General features: G+C 40.1%; 1 protein-coding gene across 4 annotated transcripts in view; it reads right to left on the reverse strand.

The window, feature by feature from the left end:
- The window catches only part of LOC122811704 (retinol dehydrogenase 7-like), a 335,956-nt gene extending 316,688 nt beyond the window's left edge, over window positions 1–19,268 (reverse strand). For 2 of the 4 annotated variants that reach the window (XM_044083724.1, XM_044083723.1), the window contains exon 1: window positions 18,405–18,651. The gene's annotated coding sequence lies outside the window, so the exon portion shown is untranslated. Of the gene's footprint in view, window positions 1–18,404; window positions 18,652–18,834 lie in introns of those variants that run through there. The other 2 variants (XM_044083725.1, XM_044083722.1) reach the window with 2 other exon arrangements.
- Window positions 19,269–25,986: the final 6,718 nt, after the last annotated feature.

Consider the following 25,986-nt stretch of genomic DNA (forward strand, 5'->3'; position numbering starts at 1 on the left):
CCCACATTATTTGTCCTAGAAATCAATCCACTATTATACAGTCTCAGACATTTTACAAGGAATAATAAGATAATATCTAAAAATTACATAAACATAATTCATTTACCAGTAATTATCCTGTAAAAGTACCCAAACTATGTGAAAAATATACTCCAAGAAGAGGGAATAGAAACCTACTGGGAATATTTCTGGAGCAACACTTAGATATGTAACCTACGCAAAATATCAATGCAAACAATTCCTGATTGATCAGAACTGCTACTACTTCTTAGTAAAACTGTCCCTATTTGAGAAGCTAGCCTTGTCATAATGCAAAATATGCCTTCCTGTAGTAGCTGATAGTAAGCAAAGTCCGCATAAAATGGGAACAACTCTTCATCAAGCTCAGCAATTTGGGTATTACACACTCAGGCCCATGATGGTACACATATCTCCTGAATATTAAACCACAAGAGAGCATATCTCCAATTCTTATATGGTTTGGTCTCTCTCATTAAATACTGTGTGTTTAAGAACTAGGTCACAAATACTGATTTAACTTACAAAGGATAGAAGAACTCTGTTACACTCATACTAGAGTCTCTCAGAACATCAAAACATCAAAGTAATTCAGAAGTACTTCAAACAACATACCAAATTATGGAGCAGGTTTGTCAAAGTAATGCTTATTTTATAATATATTTTGGTACAAATGTTTAATGGGATTGCATGATTTATTATTTTATTATACATGCCCAATATGTTTCAGTATTTTGCCACAAACTGTCTACTTAAAGGTCACTGATTTTAAAATGTAATGTTTGGCATAATATACCAGCTTTCTTTGTAATAAACCTATTAAATGTGTTTGTTTGCATGTCGATAATTGTTAACTTTTTCATATAACTTCAATAAAATCTGTTTATTCTCGTTAAAAAAAGAGCTAATTCTTCTTATTCTTCTTCTTCTTTCGGCTTTTCCCGGTTAGGGGTCGCCACAGCGGATCACCTGTCCACTCATGATTGGCAGTGGAGTTTTACAGTGTTGAGTTGCCAGCCTGGCGCCCAACCTTCCACAGAAGGCACACACGCACACACTCATGTTAATTTAGAGTTTCCAGTACACCTACAACATGTCTTTGGGATGTGGGAGGAAACTGCAGCACCCAGAGGAAACCCACATGACCACAGGGAGGACACGCAGACTCTGCATGGAAGACACCCCAGCTGAGGATTGAACCAGAGAAGCTCTTGTTATGAGGCAGCAATGCTAACTGCTGCACCACCATGGCCGCCCATCTTTTGAGAATATGTTTGCTAATTATAAAAAGTGATTGAGGACAGAAACTATCCAAATTTATTTTATTTTTATTTTACATTTGTTGACCGGGCTAGTCTAGCTGGATATATGTCCATTTTCAGTAGAGGCCCGGGGAGAAAAGCTCCAGTATTTATTACAGGTTTATATAATTGTTAAACAATGATTATAGTAGCATGAAACAGGTAAAGCCATACATAGTAACATCATACATAGTAATTACAATAAATATAACATAAAGTTTGCTAAAAATGCTTTAAGGTGAGTAGGGAAATGTATTAGTGTTATAGGGAGAGTAGAAATGAAAAGAGAAGAGAAAGAGAAAAGAAAGAGGAGACAGGGTTAGTCTGGGTTAGTACAAGAGCATAGCCAGTGATTATTGAAATACAGTTTTAGATTATTTTTAAACAGTGGGAGAGACGTGAGAGATGTGATCTCAGTGGGTAGTTTATTCCATATTTTTCCAACAGCATTGGAGAACAGTGAATCACCTGCTACATTGTTAGTTTTAGTAGTATTGATCAAAAGTTTGTTTGAAGAGCATAGGTGTTTCAGGTTATTGTATGGTATAATGAGACTGGTAAGTATTGGGGTTTTGTTAGGTTGGTAAAGGGTCTTGTGCACTATAGAAAGCTGTTGGTGTTTGAGGTGGTTAGGGAGTTCGAGCCATCCTAGTTGTTTTAGGTTCAGGCAGTGATGGGTTCTGAAGGGGGATCCTGTAGCAAATCTAGCAATATTATTATAGGATGTTATTAGTTTATTGAGGTTATTTTTAGAGAGATTGGTAAATATAGGTGAGGCATAGAGTAGAGTAGAGATTAGGTGCGTTCTAGCTATAGTGGTCCTAGCTAGTGGAGTGAGGAAGGGTTTGATTCTATATAGCGAACCTATTTTTTTGTTAACTCATTTTATTGTATTGTTGATGTGAGAATCAAAGTTGAGATTGTTGTCAATCGTTATTCCTAATAGCTTAGTGGTTAGATCCGGAGAGATAAGAGTACCATTGTTGGAAGTGAGAGTGAAATGAATAGGGGTAGACTTTCGGCTTGGTGATAAGAGTAGCAGTTTAGTTTTCTTAGGGTTAAGGAGCAGGCAGCGTTGAGAGTACCATTGTTCATAGGATTTCTTGCATTATATATGATGACAATTTTTGACTGATAATTTACTATCGTCATCTAGAGCCAATCTTAAAATGTTCTTCATGGATACAAAACCTACTCCTACTGCTGGATGAGAAAAACATTCTGCGAGTCTCTTATAATATGCCAAGTATCAAAACACTAGCTCTAAATTATCATAAAATGTTAGATAACATACATCCAAAAGTATAGATATATTATTATTTTTCACTTATAAGTATTATTAATATGATTAAAATGTACATTCTTCCTATAATCACATTCCCCTTGTTACAACTGATTACAGTTAAGAAAATCATTAACAAAATTTGTGTGCAAAGTGGGCAGCCATAAATCTCCGTAGAGAGTTATTAAAAAAAATCTGAAACTTAAGGGTCTCTTATTTATTGATATAGAAGCTTATGCAAAACTTATAGATTTCAAGTATATGTTGGAATTCAAGTATCTGATTTTTTATCTGAATTATGTAATAAAGTAAAATTTAAAGGAAGGTACAGAAGACCTTACAAGAGCTCCTTATAACAGGTATCCCCTCTACTAAATTAATGAGAGCACTAAAAGAAATAGTTACTGATGCACAAGGACTATACAAAAAGTGATTCCATGGCTAACATTTAAATTAGCAAAGGTGTTTTCTTGTATATTTTTTATATACTGAAATAAGAAATATGAGTTTAATATTTAAATTACAAAATGCAAGTTATTCAGGTACACATATAGGCAGTCTAAAATAAGAAGCACTGAAATATATGATAAATTTATTCATAACTATATGATTTTTTTAATTTACTGACTTAGCTAGATAATACAGATGTAGCATTTTAGAGCATGGGCATACAAGTTAAATACTTTTAGACTTATTTATATACATATTGTGGTAGCTCTTACATTAATATGGACATATGAAACACTAGTTACCATAAGAGCCATTCAGAACTGGAGAAAGCTTTTCAGACAAGCAATTATTTGCTTCACCATGCTAAGCCTTTACCATTCAATACAAGATATTAAATGGAATGCACTATACACCTTTGTATCTCTGTAAAATAGGCTGGAATACTTTTTCAAAGTGATGGTACTGCAGGGAGATGAAAGACGGATTGGTGCCTTAGTAGTAGAATTAATCCAAATTCATGTATAGTGCTTTAAAATTTAGCAATCAATTTATATCACCATTGATCTAAAATTACTAGGTATCCAGATGTATATCTGTTAGTGTATATGAAAAAACTAGATTGATCAGCCTGCAAGAAAAGGACTAAAACACTAGTGACAATGGCAACTTACAGTCAAAGTCAAAGTAAACTTTACTGTCATTCTGATCAATAAACACAATGTATCACTGGATGAAATTGTTGCTTCAGGCTTGTGTGCATTGAAAAACAGTTTTCACAACAGGGTGAAGGAAACATACAATGGAAAAAAATTCTACACAGTACAGATATAAATACACACATAGATAACTTATCCACCACCATTTGTAAGATAGGATAGCAGCATGGCATAATTCAAAGTTCCCATACTTGTGCAAGTAATAATTTAGTTAGAATTGCATAACTTAGATAAATAGAATAATTTAATTCTACGACAGTAAAGACAACCATATTGCACGTATAATGTTCTCACAAACTGAGGGAGTGCTGACATTGTTAAGGTTGGTTGTTCAACAGTCTGATCACTTGTGGAAAGAAACTATTCTTGAATCTTGATGTTCTACACCTGATGCTTCTGTATTGTTTCCCTGAAGACAGGAGGTGGAACAGTCCATGTGAGGGATCATACTTGTCCCTTATCAGTTTCATGACTCTGCTGTAGCATCTGTAAGAGTAAAGGTCCTATAAGGATTGGAGGTTTGAGCTGTGATTTTCCTGGCCCACTTTACAACCTTCTCTAATGCCATGAGATCTGCGTATGAGCAGTTTCCATACCAGACTGTGATGTTGTTAGTCAGTATGCTTTTGATCGTGGCCCTGTAGAAGGTCATGAGGATGTGGGAGGGGAGATTTGCTCTGCGTAGTCTCCAGAGGAAGTGGAGACATTGTTGGGCTCTCTTTACAAGGCTGGAGGGGTTTGTTGCCCAGCTTAGGTCATCTGAGATGTGCAACCCTAGGAATTTGGTGCTTTTTACTCCTTCCACTGCCGTATCACTGACAGTAATTGATGTGTGGGACCCTTGCTTCCTCCTGAAGTCAACAATGATTTCTTTTGTTTTGTCACATTTAGTGCTAGGTTGTTGTCTTTGCACCATCTGGTGAGCTGGTTCATTTCCTCTCTGTATGCCCCTCATCATCATTCCTGATGAGGCCGATCACAGTGGTATTGTCAGCAAACTTGATGATATGATTTGTCTGATGTTTTGCAGAGCAGTCATGAGTCAGTACTGTGAAGAGAAGTGGACTTAGTACACAACTTTGTGAGACCCCTATATTCAAGGTGATACACTGTGAGTGGTTCTTGCCAACTTGAACAGTTTGGGGTCTGTCCATCAGAAAGTCTAGGATCCAGTTCTATGCGTAGTTGCCTTAGTTTAGACAACAGCTGCTGCAGTATTACAGTGTTGACAGCTGAGCTGAAGTCTATGAACGGCATATGTACGTAGCAATTTTTGTCTTCAAGATGGTTCAGGGTGTGATGTAGTGCCAGGGATATAGCATCCGCTGTGGAGCAATTTGGTCTGTAAGCAAATTGTAAAGGATCAAAAGATGCAGGCAGACAAGATGATATATGCTCTTTGACCATCCTTGCAAAGCATTTCATCACCACCAGTGTGAGTCCAATGGGTCGGTGATCATTTAATGAGACTGGGGTTGACTTCTTTGGCAGAGGAATGATAATGGCAGACTTGAAGCATCTTGGCACACTAGCCTGCTTGCCACAAGCAGACCTATACTAGAGAAATGGAAGTTATATCCAGACTATATTTGTGGACTTTTTTCTTGTAAAATGAAATAATACCAGCAGAAACATAGTTATTATCTTAAATTCTGATATCGGAAAAGAAGGTTAAATATTCAAGTTTAATTTATTTTATTTATTTATGGCTCCTATTCATTTTCCCCAGTGTATTTTCTTTTTGTACCTCATCACTTTTTCCAGCTTTTTCACTCTTTCTGCTGTATTCTTCATATACCTTTTTTTTCTTTAGATTTCACCTTCTTTTAGTTGACTTAATTACATGGAGGAAAAATTGCAACATTGTAAGCTTGTATTATAGGTTCATAGGTTCATAACATATTACTAGGCTAATGGCTTAAGGGCCCTTACAAGCCTAACCAATGTAACCCACTTTTACCCACTATATGGCCGCAAGGGGCAAGAGGATGGGATGGATTTGTGCCTGTGCATTGAATATCTTACAGATTGCCCCTGTCTATAAGGGACGGCATTACTTCAGGTGTGAATTTGCATTTCCCTATCCATTGATCCAAATTGTGTTTGAAAAGGGCCAAGGAAGGACTCTGCTTAATGTGAATAGGAAGCCTATTCTAAAGAAGAAGCAATCTTCGAGACACATCTGTTTCTCCAGCATGTTTTGTTTGAGTCAGATGACCCTCATGCTGTTCGACTTGTGGATGTGTAGCAGCTTCATCATGGCGGGATTTGTTAGCGGTTAGTGCCTTGTAAATCAGGCAAAAAGAAAAAAAAATACAAAAGCAGTAATCACAATTAAGCTGAGATGAAATAAGACTAAAGCTTACATGCATCTCCCTTATAAAGAAAATATGAAAAACTTTTAGTTATGTACTTACCATAACTTTAAATGTTTGGGATCCATCTCGCCTACATTCAGTACTGATGGGCTCAGAGCCGATCCCTCAGCTCCGACTCGGCACGCTATGCTATAGAGCGAAGCCTCTTATTGGCTGAGCTATTTCTTATCCCAGGATGCACCACCACTAATCCCCCAGATCTTGTTTGTCCGCATTCATGCACACATACACAACTTGTTTATATAACATTGCCAGATGTTTCAAGATGAAACAACAGAATTCGGACCTTCTGATATCCTCTGATCTCCAAGGAAGGGGGAAGGAGGGTGGGTTATTGGGAATGTAGGCGAGATGGATCCCAAACATCTAAAGTTATGGTAAGTACATAACTAAAAGATGTTATGTGATCCTATCTCGCTTACATTCAGTACTGATGGGACAGCGTCCCTAGCACCTAAATCCTGGGTGGCTCACTGGAAAACACTCCTGAGCACTGTGGAACCAAACGAAGCTCGTCCTCTAGATGCCACATCCAATTTGTAGTGAGAAATGAAAGTGTGCGGGGAGGACCACGTAGCCGCAGCACAAATGTCACTAATGGCAAGCTTAGAATGGAATGCTATTGAAGTAGCCATAGCTCTTGCAGAATGAGCTTTGACAGAGGTCGTAAGCTCTTTATTAGAAGAGGAATAAGCTTGAGTAATACAGTCCCTGATCCATTTGGCAATAGTGACCTTTGTGATGGCTTTGCCCAATTTATTATCCGAAAAGGATACAAACAATTGATCTGTTTTCCTTGTTTGTTTGGTCCTATCTAAATAAAAACGCAATTGCCTGTGGACATCTAATGTGTGGAATATGTATTCCGCTTTGTTTGAATACTTCGGAAAGAAGACTGGAAGTTCTAATGACTGTTGTAGGCAAAACTGGAACAAACCTTAGGGACAAAGGATGGATTTGGCCTGAGAGATACTCTATCTTTGTGAAAAACCAAGTACGGAGGTTTTACAGACAAAGCTTGAAGCTCTGAAACCCTTCTGGCAGAAGTAATCGCCACCAGAAAGGCAGTTTTCCATGATAGAAATTTTAACTCACATGTTGCTGCCGGTTCGAAGGGGGAGGAAGTTAAGGCACGTAACACTACATCGAGATCCCATGGAAGAGCAGGATGAGAAATCGGAGGTCGTAAAAGCGCAGCACCTTTCAAGAAGGTCTTACACAATCTGTTGCTCATTAAAGGTGGGTTTATAGATTCGTGAAAATTGGAAATAGCTGCCAATTGAACCTTGATGGTAGAGACTGAAGAGCCTTGATTGAAAAGGGAAGTTAGAAATTTCAGTACTTCTGATACGGGAATAGTGATGGGATCCAGACCCCGGAGTTGAGCCCAAATAGCAAATCTCTTCCATTTGTTAGAATACAATTTCTTAGTAGCAGACTTGTGGGCCGAAGATAAAATGTGTACAACTTCCGGATCTAAGGTATGATTCCTGACTATAGTCGGAAGAGGAGGAGCCAAGCTGTCAATTTTAAGGTGTGTAGGGACTGGTGGAGTAGTCCCGACTGATGAACCAATAGGTCTGGGATCTGATCCAGGAACCATGGACCTTCCAGTGCATATTTCCGAAGATAGGGGAACCATACCTGACGAGGCCAGTAAGGAGCAACTAAGATCATCTTGCTCCCCAAGTGAGACGCCTTTTGGATCATTCTGGGAAGGAGAGGAACTGGGGGAAAAGCATATAGCAAGCCGGTGGGCCACGGATGGGCTAGTGCATCCATAGGGCTCTCCCCCGGAGCCGGGGTGAGGGAGAAGAACTTTTTGCACTTCACATTCAGCGGAGTTGTGAAGAGGTTGCAACAAGGAATTCCCCATTTGCTGAAAATCTGATTTGCAACCGTAATGTTCAGAGACCACTTGTGTGGAGAGAGGATAGTTCTGCTCAGTCTGTCGGCTATCACATTGGACTTGCCCGGGATACGAGTCACCACTATAAATCGTTTGGTCGACACTGGCCATTCCCAAACTCTCATGGCCTCTCTGCAAAGGGGGTAGGATCTGGTCCCTCCCTGCTTGTTCAGGTACCAGACAACTGACATGTTGTCGGAGTGAACGGCAATTACTCCCTGAGGGAGGTAATTGTGAAGGGCTTGTAGGGACAGAAGCACCGCCCTCATTTCTAAGATGTTGATATGAAGTAGGGTCTCTTCCGAATGCCATTTGCCTTGGACTGACCTGCCCAGGGAATGCCCCCCCCCACCCCATCTGGGAGGCGTCCGTAGTCAAAGTGGCCACAGGAGGAGGTGGAACAAAGGGTCATCCCTGATCCAGATTGGAGGGCACCAGCCACCAGCGAAGGTCCCGTTTGCAGGTTTCCGTGATCCATATGAGGTGACTGAGAGGGAGATCCTGAAAGGACCACTGAGTTGAAAGAAGCCACTGGAGAATTCTCATGTGCAACCTTGCTAGGGGAACTAGAAGAACCATGGCGGACATAGATCCCAATAGCTGCAGGACCATTCTGGCTGGGGCTTTGGATCTGGGAAGTAAGGCTCGAACTTGAGCCTGTATGGTTTGTATCCTTTCTGTAGGTAGATAGACCCGCATTCGGTTTGAGTCTATCTCTACTCCGATGAATCTTATGCGTTGAGATGGCAGCAACACAGACTTTGGCCAATTGAAGGTGATTCCAAGGGAAGTGCCCAGTGATATCGTGGCTTGTAGGCTCCAATAGTAGATGCTTGGAGGTGGCAGTTAGGAGCCAGTCGTCTAGATACGGAAACACCTGGAATCCTAGACTTCTCAGGTGAGCAGTCACGACCGCCAAACATTTGGTGAACACCCTGGGGCTGTGGTGAGACCAAAGGGCAGCTGAACTGAAAATGACTGCCTCCTAGGCTGAAGCGCAGATGTCTCCTGGACGCTTGATGTACCATGATATGGTAATAAGCGTCCTTGAGATCTATGGAGCACATCCAAACACCTTTCTCCAGCAGTGGGAGAATGGATTGTAGGGTGACCATTTGGAACTTGGACTTTTTGACTGAATGGTTTAGAATGCTGAGATCCAAAATGGGCCTCAAGTCCCCGGTCTTTTTTGGCACCAAAAAGAATCTTGAGTAAGTCCCTAATCCGATCTGGTCTGCGGGGACCGGTTGGATGACTCCTTTTTGCAGCAGCTTTGAAACTTCTGAGGCTGCAATTTCCCGTTGACTGGGTGGCGGGTCCGGGATTTTTTTGGACTGAGGTGGGGAGAGAGAAAATGGGATGGCGTACCTCCGGCGATAATTCGAAGCACCCATCGGTCCTGAGTGATACCTTCCCAGGCTTTTAGGTGCCTCGAAAAATGACCCCCGACCGGCTCCGGAGCTGCACAGTCGGGCAATCCCTCAGGGACTGTGAAAGGCTGAAGAGCCACGAAAGGACTCGACATCTCCAGTGTTGCGGGGGCCTCTGCCGCCTCTGGGATGGCGTCTTCCAGAAGAATTTCCCCCTCCCCTGCCTCTAGAAGGGGGATCATCCTGCTGTGAGGGGTAAGACTTCTGAGATCTACGGAACCACATTTTCCCTCCTCTTTTAGCCTTGGGGTAAGGCCGAAAGGGAGTGGAAAATCGTGCCCCTACGGCAGTCAAAGTCTTACCTTCTTGCTCGCAGCGGGTCAATGTGTCCTTTACCTTGGGTCCAAGCAAAGAGGACCCATTAAAGGGGGCGTCGGCAAAGGAAGACTTAAAGGCCTCCGCAAAGTGACACAGACGGAGCCAGGCTTGCCTCCGTAGAGCACTGCCTGTACCCGCCGCTCTACTCGCCCCTTCGGCCGCATAAGAAATGAGCCTCATGGACGAGTTTGATATGGACGACAGCGTAGCCAGCTGAGAGCCAACCTTCTGGGCCAGCTGCTCAGGCAGGTTACCCAAGAGGGTATCTGAAAGTTCCTTAATCAGATCCCTCTGAAATCTGGTAAAGTGCGTTAGATAGTTCAGGGACCTCAAAGTAAAGGCCGCTGAACTTAAGGTGCACTTACCGTACCGATCCATGCTCCTAGACTCCTTATTAGGAGGATGGATGGACGTCGAAGCCTCTGCTACATCTTGCTGGGTAGCAGATGCCACCACCAAGGCATCTACAGCCACACCTTTCGTCAAAAACTCCTTTTCTGGGGGTGCTGACAGGAACTTATTCGGACGAGCAGGCACCGGTTCCACAGAGTCTGGGTGTTCCCACGCCCTTCGACAGATCAAATCTAAGAGCTCGTCGAAGGGCGGAGACACCCAGGAGGTGGAGGGCTGAGCCCCAAAGGCCTTAAGGAACACTGACTCGTCAGCAGAAGGGGGTTTGGATTGCCAGCCGCCTCGTTGTTTAAGGGCTTCCAGGATGTCTGCAAAGGAGACATCATCTGAGGACGACTTAGGGGACCCCTCTGTATCATCAAGATCAGTGTCTGATGTGAGAGACTCATCGGGGGAGTCAACGTGCTTCCTCTTGCACGATCTTTTCCTGGGGGGTTCCTCCGAAGAAGCTTCAGAGGGACCTCCAGGAGGGGGGAACCCCCAGTGGGGGTAACCTCAGGCCCCGGGGCTCCACTGTCTAAGGACAGGGGGACTGCCAAAGACCCAGTCTCAGTATGCAGGGAAGGTGCTGGGGAGACCGTGGAGGTAGCCAAAGAAGATTTGGCTAACGCATTCCTCATGGCCCTGAAGGCGGGACCATCAGAATCCTGGGAAGGTCCCACCTCCGTGGCCACAATGGTAGATGGTACCCCCGCAGCCGACGCACCGAGAGGAAGGCTTGGGACCGAAAACATCAGTCCCGAAGTGTCCTCCTCGGGGCCGACAGAGGAAGTCCGCGTACCGAACTCCGACTCGAGAGCCGGGGTTGGCGTAAGGGTCGGGCCCGACCCGAAAACCTCCATCGGCTCCACCAGTACCGGCTCCAATGGTGCCGAGGCTGTTGGAGGAGGAACCATAACAACAGAGTGGGCCATCGGCTCCGAAGCCGAATGGGCTGGAGCCGAAACTAACTTTTGGAACACCGGAGACTGGAAAAGTCTTAGGAGCACCCTGTCGATGTCCGAATCAGACATCTTGGAGGATCTAGATGACACCGATCGGGTCCGAACCGACTTCTCCATCAGCTCCATAGGACTAGGGGACCGGCTCCGAATGGATTCGACTACTATCGGTTCCGAGGGAGACCTCAAAACAATTTCCCTCGGTGCCGAGGAGGGCTTCGGCGCCGAAGGGGAAGTGTCTGAGCCGGCAACCCTCATCGGCTCCAAAATCAGTGGAGCCGATGAAGGTGACCCGCCTCTCGATGCCCCAGTCCTCTGCTCCGAAACCAGAGGGGTCAAGACTGGAGGCATTGAGGCAGACCGTTCCGCCCTCGGCTCCGAAGTCCGTGGAGCCGATGGAGAAGCCTGCCTAGGTTTTTTGGCAGTCGGTTCCGACAGACTGGTCGGAGCTGATGCTTTTTTCTTCTTGGTAGGAGAGGAAGAGGAAGATAAGGCCTCCTCGAAGGAGGGTTTAATCAGCCCTTTTAATATTAATTTATTCTTCCTCTCTTGGAGGACTCTAGAAGAAAAGGCGTGACACATGCTACAGGACTCTTGTAGGTGCTTGGCGCCTAAACAATATACGCACGAGGAGTGGTAGTCAGTTATCGACATTTTGTAACCACACCTCACACACTTTTTAAACCCAGAGGGTCTATGTTCCTTAGACATGCTGACTAACAGGTCACTAAGAAAACAAGTTAAAGTAGCTGTTTGTGAAAGATTTTACCACAAGGATAACTGAAACCAAGTTTTTTTTTTTTAAGACAAAACACAATGTCAGAACAATACACAAAATCAGTACAACAATCACTGAAAAGGAGGGTCAAGACCTTCTAACTTAAGCAGGTACTTGACCTCCTGGAAAAAACAAAGACGCTAGATAAGAATAGGGGAAGGCCCCTCTAACTTAAACGGGAAACCTTCCCTTAACCAAAAACACAATTTTCCTCAACAAAAGTTTTCAAAACACACTCGTACAACAACAACAGCTGTTAAAACAGCTTTTGGGGTAAAAATAGCAAAATTCCTGATAGGAAACTTTGAATAAAACAGTACTTAGCTCAGCCAAGTTTGAGACCACGTCCTAGCTTGTAAGCGGCAAACGAGATCTGGGAGATTAGTGGTGGTGCATCCTGGGATAAGAAATAGCTCAGCCAATAAGAGGCTTCGCTCTATAGCATAGCGTGCCGAGTCGGAGCCGAAGGATCGGCTCCGAGCCCATCAGTACTGAATGTAGGCGAGATAGGATCACATAACATCAAAGATGTTATTGTCATTTGCTGTAAATGTTATTACTAATGACACAAAGTAAATTCACCAACAAAGTGAGAAGAAAAAATAAAATGAAACTTAAACACATCTCTACTTTAACAAATAATAAACATAAAGTCAAAAGATGTTACCATTCTTTGCTGCATACCTGTTAGTTATGTCACAGGCACTCTGTCACATGACTATGGCATACATCACTTTAACATACTTTGTCTTTATAGGGCAGTTGTATATACAGAGGTGATACGTTTTCAGCTGCTCGAGTGCAACATCTGAAACAGATTTTTGTCAGATCCTAAATGGATGCTTACAGAAGATAAAATAGGTTGGGGTAAGGGTTTTAGTAAGACTGATAAGTTTAAATTTGTATGAGAAGTAACAAGAGGAGGACTAGAGAGGAACATACTAAGATTGGCATAAGTGAGGATGGGTGAGTTTTAAATGAGGGGTAGACAGTATAAGTGGAAGGGGGGTATAAGCATGATGAAATGGATTCACTTGATATACATTTCAATTATGTGCATTTTGTCAGGAAAATTACATTGATGTAAACTTTGGATTTGAGCAGCAGTATAAATAAATAGGTACAAAAAGTTTCATACTATTTACATTTGCTGAAAATTGGATGGCACGTAGTGCGTTTTCCTGAGTTAATGTGACAGTGATGTAAGCAAATTCATCCTTTTCCACACTGTTGTGTGGTTTTGTGCATTTTTTGCAGAATGTCCTCGTTTTTGCCTCATAATTTTGGTCTGTTCCTCACAATTTGTGGTTTTCTGACAAATCACTGAGGATTGAAGTAACTAAATTATGACATCCATTTGAGTTTCAGACGTTATACCCTTCAGAAAATGCATGTTAACACAAATCCTGTTATTCTAGCAACTTTCTAAGTTTATAGAGGCAATATTTAAAATCTGTCTTTATTTTTTTGGGCCTTTTCCCCATTATTTTAGGCTGTGCCTAGATTTCTTGTACTAAAAGGTTAACGTGTATGTCTTGTAGTATAGAGTGACAGCAGGGTAATAGAATTCATCCTTTTCTTCACTGCTGTATGATCTTTATATTAATATATATATATATATATAGAGAGAGAGAGAGAGATAGGTGGTAGTACAGGGAGCCAAACCACGATATTTTTTTATGAATCCAATAAGTTCAACAAATTTAGTTTTCAATTATTTCAGTTTGATATATTGAATCTTGATGTGGCATTCCATTACATTAGATCCTTTAACCATTGTAGCATTATATTCTGATTTGTGATGTGGGAAGCTGTCATTTTCTCAGATTATTTGTTAATTCATAGTGGATTGTTTTGATAGAAGCATAAATGAGTTTTTGCTTAGTATGGTTAACCTAGTCTTCCAGATATTTTCCCTTGCAGGGCACATAACCTGATCACTATGTTTTATTTAAATGAGAAAAGGGCACTCAGCCCATGCCCTTGTGCCAACAGGAAATCCAGATGTGAGAGTTGGCACTGTAAAACAACATTATCCATGCCAAAACAATGCAAAGTGCAGACAGATGCACCAAGCAGGTAATAAAGGGCTAGTAGCACTCTTAATAACTGTATTCTGAGCATGTACCCTTCCAATTAAGATCCAGAAGAAGGGTCAGTGACAAGTGCATGACTAAATTCCTCTCTTATTAGTCATCTTTCATCTCCTCTGTGGTGCAGGCCAACAATATGAAAGCATCCTTTCTCATCAGACTAGGACTGCTCTTTATTCATTCTCTTCTTTTGCCTCAATACCCAAGTTAACATACAATGCCCAGGTAACCAGCACACTTCCATTGCTGACAGCCTGTACCTGCCCACGCATCCTGAGTTCCCTTTGCTGCTCAGGATACCTAATAGCAGCAGCATGAGCACTGTACGTCTGTGCCACCTCCACTTGGTTGTGTCTACTTTGTTTTTAAAATCACTTCACCCTCCAGGATTTACCCTTTTTTTCATACTACTCTTCCTGAGGTGTACTACTTTGCATCAAGTTTTAGTAAACCTAAGCTGCCATCTATTTGTTTTGTTATTTTGTAGCCTAGATTGTCACAACACATTTTCAGTGGAGGCCAGGGGAACAAGGTTCCACAAGGACATGCAGAGGTAGCATTCACTGACTTATCAAACCCTGTTTCATCATCCTCTCCTTGCTATGGGTAGCTACTCAGTTGCAGACAGACCTTTAATCATCTGCAGAGACATACAACTCCTCCTCCATCGCTACAGATATTACTCCTCATTAACATCTGCAGAGACATATGACTCCTCCTCCTTGGCTACAGATATTACTCATAAACATCTGCAGAGACATATGACTCCTCCTCCTTCGCTACAGATATTACTCCTCATTAATATCTGCAGAGAGATACGAATTCTCCTTCACTTCAGATATTACTCCTCATTAACATCTGCAGAGACATATTACTCCTCATTAACATCTGCAGACATATGACTCCTCCTCCTTAGCTACAGATATTACTCCTCATTAACATGTGCAGAGACATATGACTCCTCCTCCTTAGCTACAGATATTACTCCTCATTAACATCTGCAGAGACATAATACTCCTCCTCCTTGGCTACAGATATTACTCCTCATTAATATCTGCAGAGAGATATGAATTCTCCTTCACTACAGATATTACTCCTCATTAACATCTGCAGACATATGACTCCTCCTCCTTAGCTACAGATATTACTCATTAACATGTGCAGAAACATATGACTCCTCCTCCTTAGCTACAGATATTACTCCTCATTAACATCTGCAGAGACATAATACTCCTCCTCCTTGGCTACAGATATTACTCCTCATTAATATCTGCAAAGAGATATGAATTCTCCTTCACTACAGATATTATTCCTCATTAACATCTGCAGAGACATATGACTCCTCCTCTTTGGCTACAGATATTACTCCTCATTAATATCTGCAGAGAGATATGAATTCTCTTCACTACAGATATTACTCCTCATTAACATCTGCAGAGACATATGACTCCTCCTCCTTGGCTACAGATATTACTCCTAATTAACATTATTTATTTTATTATTTATTTTACATTCATTTACTTGGAAAGTCTGACTGGACATAGGTTCTTTTTCAGTGGAGGCCCAGGGAGAAAAGCTGCAGTTATAAGAAATACAAACATTGCAGAAGTTGACAAACATGTGAGGAATTACAGAAGTATTCACAAACAACAGTTACATAATGATGGACACTACAATTCTTTAGAAGTAAACATCTACATTATACATCTTACTTGAATATATACAATTTAAATGATAAGAGAACATATGACTCCTCCTCCTTAGCTACAGATATTACTCCTCATTAACATGTGTAGTTTATGATCAGCATTTTACTTGTCTTTTAAGGCTGTCCAATTTCTGTATTAATGTTTTACATATTACTAGGTTAGTTTGTTTGTGTCTTTCGGCTTTTCCCGGTTAGGGGTCGCCACAGCGGAACTCCGGTCCGCTAATGATTGGCAGTAGAGTTTTACATGCTGGCTTGCCGGTCCTAATGCACAACCTTCAACGAAAGAACGCCCGTTCACGCATGTCGCCACACAGAAGACGCTCTGACTGAGAATCGAACGGGCAACGTCTAACTGTGAGGCGACAACGCTACCGCAGCACCACCACCGCAAAAGTACATATTACTAGGTTAGTAGTTTTCCTAAGCTTAAAAAAAGGTCACAATTATAGACCCAGTCATTTTTACTCTTTTAGTCATTTACACAAAATACTCAGAGTTGTCTGATGTGATATGTCTAATGTGAGTCCATGCTGCCTTTGGTAGTATACTGCAATGGCCTCTGTTCAACAAATATTTCCTTTTTAAGTGTATCCATATCTTTTCCTGTTACAGTGGTCAAGCTAACTAGGGCATCATCCACCCTTCCATAACCTGTGAAAGATACTGGCAGCTAGCTTTCTGGCACTATGGTGTACAGACATGCTATCCTGACAACACTAGTGACCCTGGTTTCACCAGCAGGCCAAGAGTTGGTAGGAGTCAGCCTGGGAAGGAGCGTGAATAGACCACCAGATCACCATCTTGCAAGGAGAGATATGAGGTTATAACTACACTGAAAGTGGCTTCTGGCAGATGCTGCCAGAGTTAAGGGTCCCATACTCCTACGGCAGCATGGAGCAGTGGCAAGCAGTGTGGCTATGCCTGTGAAGGATGTGCTTATGGGGCATGTAAAGAGCAACACAGCATGCATAGCATGCTTTACTCCCAACCTCATGAACAGCAGGGGTATTAGCTACATCGAAAAATCCTCATCAGTCATATACATGATGCCCAAATATTAACAGACAACTCCCTGTATTACCTGTGAATAGGCTGCAGTCACTGTTAAGATATTTTCTCCTGGAAATGGACAGTCTTCCCAAATGGTGATGTGATAAGCTAGACAAGGTAAAATGTGGGGCAACACAACTCAGTTATTTGGTTTGAAGAAAGAACAGATGGTCAGGATGATGGGGAAGACATAAAATGTAGAATGCTACCAGCTTGCATACCCTGGAGGGGGATCTTAACCCTACAGTGACAGCCCCAGTAGTGATACCAGTAGGTATGCATCCTAAGTTTATAAGTACTGGGGCATACACCAACTTACAATTTTTGCCTTAGTGGCCTTTTATCACTGCACATTGGGTTTGGGGACAAGGAATATGTAGAGCATAAAACAAATATTTCCAAAAGCTGAATGTATGATGCTGCACTAGAATGCCTCGGTCTCCTCTCAGAAAATGGGAAAAGAATATGATTAGGTCTGGGACATTAGGAATGACTCCCATTTGCCATAATCAAGGTGAGGTATCAGTAACAGATGATAGTCTGTTGCAATGGGGCCAAGAACATTTATATAAAAGTAAAGAAAAAAATAGCTCATGGAGTAAATGGATACATCAATGGATTTATAGAACGGCAGATAGACATGCAAACATGGGAGCTGGTGGGGCACTCACTCAGATGTATGGATAACATACCACAGACAGGAAATAATAACGCTATATTGAAGCATATTCATTACTTATATTAAAATTCAAAGATTGCCATTTAAAATATATGTGAGATGGAAATATAAAAAACAAAAAACACAACCACTGAAGAAGTCCAGACATTGAGCGGATGAAAGCGCTAAATCTGTGTCAGTAATAAATTCAGTGTTCCTTTACCCACAGTGGTTGTGTTTTTTGTTTTAGTTGTTGCTGTTCTTTTCGTGGTTTGTGTACAGTCAGAGAAGCTTATACTACCTAGCTGAAACATGCAGCAAGCTTCTTTTTAATATTACTTCACAAAATATCAAACATCAATAAAATGGAATTTTGATTGCACAGTTTATTTTTCTAGTCCTGCATTTGTAATAAGATTTATAGTTTTGTTTTGTCACACAAATTATCAAATGCATAATACACACCAAAATGTGTACAGGTGAACAAAAACCTAAAGAGTTATTTTACAAGATGTTTTTTCCAGAAAAAAAACTGTCCCAGAACGATACTAGTGCACTAATTTTGTTAGTGATAGGTACAATACATCACTCATAATGCTTGTAAAGCAATTATCATTATTAAAATTGAAAAGCAGTGTTCCTTTGTGTTCTGCATTCAAAGGAAATACCACTGGATGCTTCTCCGAAACAGTGGTGAATGCATAAAACAGTGATTTAGGGTCTTCCTTTACATGTTCAAGGCATTTACGCAGTCTATAATGTACTCATTTCTCATATAACTTACACTGCTATACATCCAAAAATGCCTTCTCTAATTATTCTGTTTTTTTTTTTTTTGTGATGAAGTATATGAATGCACACAGTTTATCTTAGGAAAGACAGTCATGACAGTTAAACAAGTAGCACCTGGTCTTTTCATGTTTAAAAATAATATTTAAAACTTTTAAATTTGTAACCTACTTGGCTAAGCTGCCACCATTAAGCTCCTATTGCACTTATTTCACTGGACAGGATACATACGAGCTGTCTCCCTCTCAACACTATCAGCATTAAGGGGCAACTTTAGCAGGCATTTATTCTCCAGAAGATTGCTGAGAATATGACTAAGAAGCAGTTAACTACAGGTTTTGAAGGTAAGCCTGGATAGCATTTTATCTATTAAAGGAATCACAGAGAATTCTGGTTGTGTGATCCATGGGAAATCTTTCTAAGCAGATATTACACAAGTATGTGACAAAGAACATGCATGACAGGAAGAGATATGTAAAGCTGATGAATGTCTCAACCAATTGCTGCTGGTATGAGAAGAAATTCTAGTTTAACATGTCCTCCTTTAGGCTCTTAACTACTTTCTCAGCATAGAATTACAAGTTAAATCAACATAGCTTACCTGATAGAAGTACAAAGCAATTAAAATGAGGGAAAGCAGGTTTGATCTTCAAAGAACAGCAAACAGGTTTTGTTGCTTAAACCAGTGTTTCCAGTTTGTTTTTTTTTTCTTTCAGCCCAACATGGTTAGGTACCCAGAGTTAGGAGAGTCACTTCTGCTAAAATCTATTCAAGCTAAAATCTATTCAAGCAGTATAAAACAGATCCTACAATATATGGTTTATCGCAACAGCACTACAGAGAGGCAGGAAAAGAGCAAAAGGGAAAGAGAAGTAGGTGGAGATAGAGCATTTAACCCTTTGTGCATTACAGACTGCATGGCCCTGAGAAAATAAGACTTAGATGCTTTCTTAAATCATGCCATAAATAGCCCTCATTTTTCAAGAGAATTTGCCGTGATTTAAAGCTGTTTCTTGTAATCCAGTATTAAGCCTTTTTGGAAAGGAATGGATTGCTACCCTATGTGCTCCATACACTGACACTGACACTTTCAGCTTCAGGCATGATTTGAAGCTTCTGTTATTATACAAGCCTGCTCTTTTAAAGCAATTGAGTTGCAGTTACTGAATCAGCTGTGTACTGTGGAAAGAGAAAGCATTTCTAGCCTTAATTGACAGGGTCAATAATCAATGCACGTCACTCAAAACAGTGAATGTTGCTCACTGTAGTGGCCTTTGATAAAATGCACAATGTTTTTCACATGTATTCACAGCATGGACTTTCACTCCATCAAACTGCTAGCTTTGGTGAAAGAGTAAACATTAGTACAGCTAGATCAACATCAAGTTAATATAGCCATTTTATTTTCTAGTATATGCTTTTTAAGGGTGGTGTCACCCTTTTTTTTCTTTTTGGTGTAAACCCCAAGCAGGCCTGAAATGGGCTAGATGGATCAGTGCCCTACCCTGGTTAACAAATTTAAATACATTAAAATAAATCAGATAGATGAATAGATAGATAGACAGGTAGACAGACATATAGATGGATGGATATTGTATCAGTTGAAGAAAGGGCTGTCCCAAAGCTCTTTCACTTCAATTTAATCAAAAACTTAATTTGTCTATTTGCCTCATAAACAAAGAAATCCAATGATCACATGACAGGAAGCAATGACTATATGATTCCTAACCAATTTAAAAAGAACACATTACATTAAAGATAGGAATTTGTGATTTTCTCCAATAAATTAAAAACATTAAACTTATGCATCACAGGTCATACCCGGGCATCAAGTACAGTTGCCATCTGACAAATGATCACTGAAATGCCTGTATTTCCTGCTCTCCTCTCCGAGGTTAAGTTTGTTTCATTTGACTTGATGGAACTTTAAACCATTTTCTCTTTTATCTTCCATATACACTTAAACATAAGGCAAAATTATCTTGATGTGATTTTTTTCCACAGCTGGCCTTATTACTATATCCTCTATGACAAACATAATGGGAAAAATGCAGTCTGGGGACTATTTCTTATCTACTGGTTTTGTTGTTGTCACAATACTGAACACACACACCATCTATGATTCAGTAGTCCTTCATGAAATCTGTCCTAAGGTACTGCAACATAACTGTTAGGGATCAAAATATACAGTACAGAAACAACTTTTTGACAAAAGGTAGTCCAAAATGATCCATAGTTTTGAACACCACCAAAAAGCAAGATCATTTTTTTTTGGCTTATCCATAAACATTCTAGTTAGGTATTAGTTTTCCAGGAACTCTACTTCTCAATAACAGCCAAGTAATGCCTTACATCTTACTGATGCCTCTAGGCATCAAATATTGCTTGTTCATATTTGCATTAATACTTCCAAAACCATGCTTTTCTCCCCGGGCCTCCGCTGAAAACAGGCTCTGTGGAACCTAGTCAGACATTCCCGGTCAACAATGTTAAATAAATAAATAAAATAAATAAATGCTACCTACAAAGTACTAAAATATTTCATCTTAAAGTTTACACAAAGGCAAACACAACTGTATTGATATTTGACCGCCCTCTAGTGCAGGTAAGGAGATATTAATTGTTACCATGTAATATTTAATTATATAACAAGCTATAACAAGCCATCCTATGGCAGGACAAACTATCAACCCAACTACCCGTCACCCTAGGTGTCCCCCAGGGCTCCATACTAGGACCCCTTCTTTTCTCTCTCTTTATTAATGACCTTCCCACTGTCATCCCAAATGCTACCTGTATCCAATATGTGGATGACTCCACCTTGATTTGTTCAGCCACCTCCAGGACAGATCTAATGACATTAACCCAGAATAATTTCAATATAGTTGAAAACCGGCTCTCTAACCGTCAGCTGATATTAACCCTAACAAAACAAAGTTGCTTATTTTCTCTCCTACTTGTAAGTCTTCCTCACTTTTCTTTACCATAAAATCTAATAATGGTACCATTATCTCCCCAGATATGCAAACCAAACTCTTAGCGTCACAATAGACAACACCCTCAAGTTTGATATTCATGTCAATCAAACTATCAAAACCATTAACAAAACCTTGGGCTCTATAAGATCAAACCTTTCCTTACTCCATTTGCTAGGACTGCTATTGCTCATTCCCATCTACTCTCCACTCTTCTCTATGCCCCCCCCCCACTCACTAATTTGAACAGATCTGCTCTTAGCAAATTCTCCAGCTGTTATAACCATATTGCTAGATTTGCAACAGGCATGGCCTATAGGACCCATCACTGTCACAACCTAAATCTTCTGGGGTGGCTAGAATGGCCTAGCCTACTTCAGTACAACCAGCTTATAATTCCCATAATGTTCTCAACCACCCTAATAATATGCCTGCACTTAGAAATATCATCAACCCCCTTATTGCACCCTGAGGGCACTTCGCTCTTCTAATAAACTACTGGTTCAAACATCCAAAATCAACAACTCTGCTGGGGACTCTCTGTTTGCTAACTCTGTTGGCAAAACTTAGAACTCTCTTCCTGCTGATCTTACTCTTGAACCCTCTCTTACTCAGTTAAAAAAGCCTCAAGCTATACATTAAAACTCACTGGCTATGTCCTTGTTCAAAACCCAACTAAATCCTCCTCTATAGTCTGTAATCATGTTACATTGCCTAGTCAATTTGTCAACACTGTCTTAAAAATGTATGACTATTTCACCTGCTTGCTCAACTGGAGCCTGTAAAATGTGTGTAAATTGTAATCATTTTATGATTTTTACTGTATGTTCTACCTTGGAGCTGTTCTTCCCAGGCCTCCGCTGAAAATGGGCATGTATCCAGTCATACTATCCCAGTCAACAAATGTAAAATAAAATAAATAAATAAATACATATTGTCATAAATGTGTTTTTTTCTAAATATGTATATAAACAAGTAGCACAGACAGAACTGTTTAGCCTCATATGAAAGCTCTCACCCGGATGAACAAAATGCTGCTGACATTAAGTGTTTAACTTGAATAGTTGCTGAGATATTAAAAGTTGTTTACAAAACATTACAAACCTAATAGTTAATATGCCTAATGTGAATTATAAAATCCAGTTTAACACCTAGAACCTAAAACCATTATGAAAGGTAACCATTTGAAATATCAGGACCTGCTAGAGTGAGTCCCGAAATACTGAGACTGAATGGGTGAAAGATCGAAATTACATATACTAAGTCCAAGATGCCATTTTTCAGAATATTCCCTTTTCTCCTAGGTTCTGAGGTATGGCAATCTCAGAAATGGTGCGTGTATATATATATATATATATATATATATATATATATATATATATATAAGGTTTTGGGGTGTTGGGGCCTTGCTCACCACATGGGGGGATGTCCCCTTGAATAAAGTTTAAAGGAGAACATGGGGGGATGCCCCCCTGAAAAAAAGTTTAAAGGAGAAGAGTGATTTTCTCCTGTGTTTTTGGTCTTTTTTTTTGGCTTGTTCGCACTCAGCATCTCAAGGGCTAACATTACAATATGGAGCCCTATAAAACAGTTTATGGTAAAGAGTTTGCCACTTACATTTCTTTAGTAGCTCCTATGGTTCCAGAGACATAAACATTTGTTTGGAATATGAGGACATAATTTAATTCCATCAAAAAGCTCAGAGTCTGCCCTTTAGAGGTTAAAAGTGCAAATTTCCATAGTTCCTTTGGAGGGAATGAGTTAAGCCACATATTTTTTTTGATCTAGGTTACTATTTTTACTGTTATATTTTAATATGCTAAGAAGATGATTTCACTTTAAGACAGACTCACAATATATTCTGTACTTATGTGCTGTATACACCATTGTTTATGTGTGTCCTTCACAATAGTAAGGTAACACAGTACGCTGTATCCCTACATGTGTGCTGTGATACCACAGTATGTCATCCATGCAGTATGTTAATACAAGGAAATATCTGTGGTGCTTAAAACGATACAAAACACATTCACCTTCTAACAGCATTTTTGAGCAGGTAATACCAGTATGCTTTTTTACAAAATGTAAAAGACTATTGTTTTGTTAAGGAGTGAGTGCTTTATTTTGTAACATTGTAACTAAGTCTTGTGTCTTTCTCTGTGCTGGTACATGAAGATGATGACATTGATATGGTATTGGTTACTGTTAACCACAGAGTACTTTGGAGCGTTTTAGTAATAAAACTTAATAAAATGTGTGAGGCAGCACTAAGATAGTGCTAAGTGGGATGATGTGTCATACAGGCACAATTTCACTATTACAGTCCCTAAGTTGCATAATTTGTTTTTGTGATTCATAAAACAAAGATATGCAAAAATGTGTTTTAAGAAGAGCATTTTCTATTACTTACAATGAAAGGCCTAACTGTCTTCCAAACCTGTGGCTTACAATGAATAATCTCCTAAACACAAACAACCACATGTTCTCAATTTTTGCACTTAAAATCTGTGATACTCTTCTTACAATAATAACTGCATAAATTAACAGCCAATTTAGAAGCAAATTAACTGCCCGCCTAAAAAAGTCCTATGTTCTCTACTCCTCCTTCTCTCCCCTTGCAAATTAAGGTCTTCAAAGCCCTTCTTCTCTCTTCAGAAGAGTGTAGCAGCCTACGTGAACACAAACTTCAAGCTAGATACAGCTGTTTAGCCAGACCTTATGGGAATTCTGAGTCATAATAATTTTGTACATGTACATGAACTTCAATCAAAATATTATACTGGAACATTTTTTGTATTCTGTATTTCAAGTACATGTTAAATGGCTGTTTGATTTTCTTATTATATCAGTTGTACAACTCCTTGTCTTGCCTTTTATTTATTTTACATTTGTTGACTGGGAAAGTCCGACTGGGCACAAAGGTCCCTATTCAGTAGAGGCCCGGGGAGAAAAGCTCCAATACAGGCAGTACAATCAAAATCTTACATATAGTCAACAATGTCAGTCAGAATACAATTAAAATAAGCTTAACAATGTCAAAATAGGTAAGGTGGTGATTACACATATAGTTAGGCTTCGTATGCCAATTATACTGGATACAGAAGTGTATATCACAGGTATCGCTGAGATGGGTCCCCTGTGGATCAGTCCACTACATCAGTTAAACACAAACAAATAAACAAGGGAACAAGTGGGTAAATGGACTTATCCTTACACATCTTTATTAAACTATGACTCAACAAACACAAATGACAATAACTATATATATGTCTGGAATGTTTCTGAGTAGTCAATCAGCAACATTTCTTAATGAGCTGATAGGAAACTACAGTATCTAGACGTAACCAACACACACAGGAAAACATTCAGAATCTAAGGATGCAGTACGTGGAGGTCAGGAATGAATCCCAGACTGTGAACCTATGACACATTGCTACTACCCGCTTTGCCAGCACAGTACCCCTGTATTTTCTCTTGTCTTCCTCTTTCTTCCCTCCTACTGAAGCTCGCAGACTAATTAGCATTCAACACTATACCGATCAGAGCTGCAGAGGAGGGTTTACATACGTGCCCCCTTTTGGTGAAGCAGTATAGGGCAGTGTTTGATAATTATTAAGTAAATTAAATGCTTCTGTGAAAGAAGCATCAGCTACAAATGAATTTCACAAGTTTTACATTTTTAACTAGACAGTGTAACAAAACAACGTTAAATAAACACACACACACACACACACACACACACACACACACACACACACACACACACACACACACACACACATTTTTTAACATTTTAATAGTTTTCAGCATTTATTAATGATATGAAACTCCATGCCTTTTAATTCATTCCTACATTTTTTATCATGTGACCATCTACTGATCACCTGACTGTTATGGGCGTTACCTATACCTGTATAAATATGTGTTAGTTTTTAATGCTGTTTAGTTCTGATGAAGCCCTGAATGGATATATAAAAGTGTTAAATTCTCTTGGCATAAAAGTTTTTTGGCTTTCTGTTCCCAAGATGCATTGGCTTTTCATTGTTCACTGGAACAGATTCCAGATTATCCTAGATGAGATAACGGAACATGGACTCTGAGCAAAGGTAAATTTGATTTTTGCTTATTCTGGGCATTACAAAATAAGATGAAGAGTATACTAAAAAGGTACAAAAATGAAGAATGTGTCACAAACCAGGTTATGTTAAAGACTGGTGAACTATTACACAATTTTTTACCAAACCTTTTGATGGTTCAGCATCTGTTAAATGCACTGATACAGCACGGAATTACACAGAAATAAACAGAGAAATCTGGACAAGTCTTTTGACAACCAAGATAATGACAACATTGAACAAGGTGCTAACACACTTTAATCCTTACTTGCCTGTTAGGAAGGTAAATGTTTCATTCTATGCAACAGCCATGTTCAGTCTCATAAGTATCTGGGTGGCATAGCGAAGCCCTGTGTACTTGTTTCAAGGTCCTTGAAGAAAGTTAAGAGACAGGCCCTTAGCCTGATCAGGTAATTAGGACACTTTAGCTACACCTGCACATCACTGCATTTACATTGAAAATGGATCACCAACCACTGAGGCTTATCTGTAGCCCCAGTAAAGAACTGCCTGCAAAGGCAGCAGCAGGGTTATAGAAGAGGTCACATGTTCTAGGACTGCACTCACACAACAGGGAACTTTAAAGGACTAAGCAGCATTGCAATGGTAACAGACTATTATAACTACAATATGAGAAAGCATATGCACTCACCACTGCAGCTC

Source organism: Protopterus annectens, chromosome 9.part0, assembly GCF_019279795.1.
Source record: "Protopterus annectens isolate FY-2018-M chromosome 9.part0, PAN1.0, whole genome shotgun sequence".
NCBI classification, from domain to species: Eukaryota; Metazoa; Chordata; order Ceratodontiformes; family Protopteridae; genus Protopterus; species Protopterus annectens.